The sequence below is a fragment of the Hipposideros armiger genome, unplaced genomic scaffold (genome assembly GCF_001890085.2).
Source record: "Hipposideros armiger isolate ML-2016 unplaced genomic scaffold, ASM189008v1 scaffold_331, whole genome shotgun sequence".
NCBI classification, from domain to species: domain Eukaryota; kingdom Metazoa; phylum Chordata; class Mammalia; order Chiroptera; family Hipposideridae; genus Hipposideros; species Hipposideros armiger.
In genome coordinates this window covers 1,831,876-1,837,904 of record NW_017731681.1, presented here as the reverse complement: position 1 = coordinate 1,837,904, position 6,029 = coordinate 1,831,876, and positions in this window count along the sequence as shown.

Here is a 6,029-nt window from a genome sequence, read left to right as displayed (position 1 = left end):
GGCTAGCATGGGGAGCCATGTTCTCCCTTGCCCCTGTCTCCCTGCCTCCACACCATTCCCCACAACCTTGCTGCTGGGTTTTCCTCAAGCTGTGGCCACCTGAGAGAAGGCAAGTCACGCAGCAGGACAGTCATCTAATTAACAGTCAACCAGCTTGAAGACTAGGCTGACTCAGGAAACTGCCAGACCAGTGTCTGTTGTCAGTGGGTGGGTGGATGGGTGGGTGGGGGTGTTCAGCAAGCCAAAGGGAAATTCCAGTATAAGTGTTTGGTGGGAGAACATGGGGCTTAAGGGGCCCCCCTCACCTAATTAGGGGGGAGCAGGGAAGGCATCCTGGAGGAAATGGCCAACAGAGACCTGAGGGAGAAATAGGATCACCTATGTTGGGTTTTGGGGAGGGTATGAGAAGAGTGCTCAGGGAAAGGGGAGAGCACATGCAAAGGCCCAGAGGCAGTGATGGTGGGTGGGGGCAGGGAGGAGGGCTGGTCAGGGAGGCAGAGGCACTCAGACCGGCTGGAGCATGCAAGGAGCAGGGAGTGATGACAGATGAGCCTCCCAGAACTTTCCTTAACTTCTCAGAAGGAACTAAAGCGTTTTATGCCAGGAAGGGCCAGGCTCAGGTTTGTGTTCAGAGCTCTCTCTGCTTTGAGGAGAGCAGATTGGGGAGCAGTGGATCAAAAGCAGGCAGGCAGGTCTGGAGGCCCCAGGTGCCGTTCTCCAGGTGATGCCAGCCTGAGGGGAACAGAGGGCAGTAGGGTGGAAGGGAGGCGGTGAGGAGGCAGCCTTGACTAGGTCTGGTGACATGTGGATGGGGAGAGATGGGTGGAGACAAAGGACAGGTTGCCAGGAGACAGGCTTTGGGTCTGGGTGAGCCTGGACCAAGTGCTAGGAAGGGCTGAAGTCTGCAGTTAGGCAACTCACGCGACCCCAGGCTGCAGTTCCGCGGGGTACTGGGCGCCCCACCTGCCCAAGGCCCAGCCTGTCCCTTCCTGGGCTTCTCTGTGCGTGGGCTCTCGGAGGCTCGGCAGCAGCCTTGGGGCTTGGCCGCCTCTTGTCCCCTGGTCTGTTCCAGCCTCTCTCTGACTCTGGGCCACATCCCCCATGTCCTTTCTTTCCCCAGGGTCTCCTCACCCATCTTCTGGTTCTAACAGGGTCCCCCCAGACCTGTTGCTCCAGCACTGAGATGTACTGCCTTTCCATCTCCCCGCTTTGGCATCCCCACATGTGTCCATGGAGAACTCATTCCATACAGACGGCCTTGCCCCCAGGTTTTGACAGACGGCGACATGGGAAATAAGGCGGGCGAGTACCCCGGTCTCCTGGCTCTTGTCCCAGAGGTCCCTGCAGCCATTGTCCACTCAGTGTTGTCTGCACCCACTCCAGGCCTGGCATCGCACAAAGTGCTCAACAGATGTGCTAGCAGCAATGAACAAGGTATCCTGGAAAGGCCACAGCAAGTCTGGGGGGGCTCCGCACCTGCCAGCCCAGCTGCCCTTCCTGTAGCAGACATCCTTTCCCGTCCTCACCTGCAGTCCTCCCCACACCCAGACAGGGCAGAGCCCTGCAGACATGACAGGAATTCATGGGTGTCCTGGTTTAAAGTGAGGCAAGGATCCCATGCATGGCCCCCCTCTCTCTCCCCAGCCCAGGGTGGGGGATCGCATTTCCCAGGGAAGGCAGCTGGCCAGGCTGCCCTGGGAGCCTCCCTGCCCCATGGGTCCCCCTCACTGTCCAGCCGTATGCTGGGCTCTGGTTACCTGGCCCGAAAAAGAAGGTGTGACCTTTCTCCCCAGCCCTCCCCCACCTCCCCTTTCCCACCTGGCTGGACGCAAATCCTGGTCCTGGGAATCACCTCAGGGCTGAGCCCGGAGGCCCTTAGGGGTGCGGGGGGCGAGGGGGGGGGATCGCCCACCGGAGCCCGATGGCCAGTGAACAGCTGAGCCGGGGGAACCAGGGCTTTGGGAGGGTCAAGTCCACATTCCAGCACCTGCTTTCTGTTTTTGTTGTGTTGTTGTTGTCAAGAACAAAGTTTTACCACTGACTTCTTATTCATCCATTTATTTAACAACAGTTTTGAGCCCCTAATATGTGACCGGAGACACAGGGCAGTAAGTAAAACACACAGGTCCTGCTGCCTCGTACGTCGTAGCCAGAGATCAGGTGTTTTCTGTTATGAAATCAAACAGGCGGCTTTATTTCTGTTTCCCAACTGTGGCCAGGTTCTCTCCGTGGTCATTTCCCGAAGTTCAGCTTTGCCTGCGAGATGCCTGCTGCTAAGCCTCTTTCCACAGCCGTGTCAGCGACCCATCTCTGCCCGTGACAACACCTGGCCCACCCTCTGGGCCTAGCTCCTGCCCTTCTCCAGGAAATCAGCCCTGACCAGCTTGGCTCTTCTGCGGCCAGAGCACTCCAGGCCAGCTCTTACATGCCACCATTTGGAGGCAGAAAATGCCTGGGGCTCATAAGCACACACCAGCTATTTGGGGGAAAGGGGTGGGCTAGTCCCTCCCTTCTCCTCTCCCACCCCGGCCTGAAGGACCGTTTAGGACCTTCCCTTTCACTGCTGCCTGCCCTGGCAGGTCATCCGTCACCACACCCATCCTGCTGATTTCACGTCCCAAACTGGACCCCTTTGCTCTGTCTCCACAGCCACTACCCTGGCCCTCCACCATCTCCTTAACCAATGACTTCCCTGGTGTCCTCCCTTCTCCTCACACCCCCATTCCTACCATCCATTCCCCCTGGAGTGATGTTTCAAAACAATTTGGGTCATGTTACTTACTTGCTTAATACTCTTCAGTGGCTCCCTGTCCTTAATACAATCCAAAGCCCTCCCCAGGGCCCAGCCCTGCCCACCTCCCCGGCCCCATCACACAGGATGTCACGGCCCCATCACCCTGGCCTCCATGGTTCAGCCACACCTTGTGCCGGGTCCTTGCACTTGCTGTCCCTTCTGCCTGGGATGTCCTGCCCTTACTTCTACACCTGGCTTATTCCTCTTCACCCTTCAGATGCCAGCTCAAGCATCACCTCCTCCAAGAAGCCCTTCCTGACCTCTCTGACATGGTCTGCCACCCAGTACCTTTCTTTAGAAGCACTTATCCCAGATGTAGTTGCACTTATACGATTATTTGCTCCTTGCATGATTCCCTTCCTCGATGGTGACTTGGCTTATTTTGCTCTACACTGTGTCCCCAGCATGTAGCACAGCACCAGCCTCCCAGCACATGTTAGGTGAATGAATTAATGAATGAATGAATGTGTAAACTCATTCTTGGTCTCTGGCTTCCCCTTCCATCCTCTCGATGTTGTGGCTTTCACAACAGGAGGTGTACAGAGGAGCCAACCAGGAGCCACCCACAGCTGGTGCCTGGGGGTTTTCTTCCCTCTTCCCAGCCCCTGCCTGGCATGGAGGCCTTGGCCTGATTACGTGGTTCTGTGAAATCCTTCCTTAGCAGCTCTTCCACCCCGCCCCCACCACCCAGCTGCCCTCATGACCCAGTTTTCCCGCTCTAGAGACAACAACAACACTTCATGTTCCAGGACATGTCTTCACCCCCTTCTCTTGGTGTAAATGTCACGGCTGCCACAATGCTGCCACGATGCTGCTGGCCTGCCCAGGTTCCAGCAAAAGCCCCTCCTCTCCTGTGCTGGGCCGCTGCTTGCTGCGCCCCTGTTGGCATACCACCCTCCCCTTCTTTCTCTTCTTCCCCCTCCCTGGCCATGTGGGGGCCTCCGAGACAAATCTAAAGACTGCCCCATCCATGGCCCTCTCCCCTCGGAGCGAGGAACCCCACCTTACAGGCCTGGACGGTGACGCTCAGAAGGAAAGCCCAGTCAGTCTTGTGGTTTCCTCACAGTCCTCTCTGTCTCCCCCCTTTCCTGCTTGTTTGTTATTTCCTCTGCTGTCTTGGCTTTTTCTGTCTCTGGCTTTTGTTTTCCTTCTCTCACATCCTCATGTTACCTTTTCTGTTTCTGCTGATACTTCCTGTTCTCATTGTGCTGTGGTCAGCCATGTGTGAGTGTGAGTGTGCATGTGTGTGGGTGCAGGTATGCATTCAAGTGTGGGTGTGTCAGTGCCTCAACACCGGGGAGCACGTTGGGCTGAACAGGTGTGTCCTGATTAGTGAGCCTTTGGGAACAGGTGCTCTGGAAAGGGCACATTATGGGATTCTGCGCAAAGGCTTGGGCACTGAGGGACCTCACACGGGCCCTGCACGCCTGAAACTGACTCCCAGAGCAAGGTCCCAGACATGGAGCCCCTTGGCTTCCTTCGTGGTTGATGCACTGATCTCACTCACCTGCCTCCCCAGTTCCCCCTGAACCGTCCACAGCCACCCTAGATGGAGGTGCTCTGGGCCCCCTAAGGGTCAGTCAACTCCTCCATCATCTGCCATCCCTTCCCTAGAAAGCCCAGGATGGAGTACATGCAGAGGGAGGCTGCTGTCCAGCCCCTCACAGTCCGAGGAGTCTCGAAGCATGGTGGCTGGCGGTTCCTTCTGAATCGTGTCCATGCCAGCCTGACCCGTCCCCGAGTTCCTGACCCCACCTGGGAACTTCCAGCCTGGATCCCATCCAGTCTTCTGCTCCAGAACCTGACTGGGCCCCTGTTGGGCTCCCCCTGGCGGAGGAGGGGACCCAGCCCATGGCAGCCATTCCCCACGCCTGGGCCTTCACCTGCCCCAGGGAACCCAGGAATCTGAGGAGACTGCACAGCAGGGGTAGGTGTTAAACCATCTGTAAGTCAGCTGGGCTACCTTGACTCTGAAGCTACAGGATGTCATCAGCCAGTGCTGGGAGCAACCTCAGGAGCACCTGACATGTTGGCCAGGTGCTGGGGGGAGTGGGGAGTGCAGGCTCAGGGTCTGGGAGTGGGGCAGTTGCCGAGGGAGCCACCACAGCCACCAGCAAGGCCGTTGCTCAGCAGGGCTCGGTTCTCCACACACACACATTATATCCTTTGATACCCCTGCCCCCACTCCACTCAAATGTGAGGTTGGGGCTGTTACTACCCTCATTTTATAGCTGAAAAACGGAGGCCCAAAGAGACCTCATGCCACACAGCTACTAATTAGCAGAGCCAGGATTTGAACCTGGGGTCCCTCTCTTATTCACCAGGCTGCCCCACAGTCACACACCAGTGCAAGAACGCCTCCCCATGCCAGTAGGAAAGCATGGGGTGATCCCTCCCTTCCCCAGCCAAGCCCAGGGGCCAGGTACGGGTAGGCAGGTGGCAGGAGGGCGGTGTTTACTGGTTCCCACATATGGACACAGGTGGGGAACTTTGCACAGGGCTGGTTACCCCAGCAGTGCTGAATTCTGAGCCATGTCCCCCAGCTCACATCTGGCTGATGTGACACCTCCCCAAGACAGGACACCTCCCCAGAAAGGACACCTCCCCAAGACAGCTCTTAGGAGGGCGAATTCCTGTGGTTGTTGATCCACGGAAGAGCCAGTGTGTAGCACCAAGACCCCAGTTACATGGCATCAGTATTTCAGCGTATGTCTCCTGAAACAATCCACGTGTAACATGTATGAGGCCTCCCCAGTGACTGACATAAAGCCATCACAGGAAGGACCCCGCCCTGCCCGAGAATTCCCAGAGAATTTTGCTACCCTGCCCTCCTCAAGAGAACAGCCTGTCACCTGTCTTCAGGGCACGAGAGTCGGGGGATGGGGAGGTCCCTGCCCCAGAGCATCTCCCCAGGGGATGAACCCACTACTCATTCCTTTAGTTATAACAGTTTGTTTGGTTCCGCTGGTCTGAGCAGTGCTTTACAGAAAGAAATGAAATCCAGAATGTCAGAGCAGGAGGGTCCCTTAGAGGCCACCTGCTATAGTTTTTTCATCTTACAGGAGAGGAGAAACCAAGCCAAGTTGCAAAGAGAGGCAAGGCCCTGCCCGTAGTGGCGTAGCAGTCAGTGGAAGAGCCACACTTATCCCAGTCCCACGGCTGCCAGTCCTGGCTGCACAGGATGGAGGGCTGGACTGTAGATGTGGACACACCTGGGTTCAAGTCCCAGCCCTAC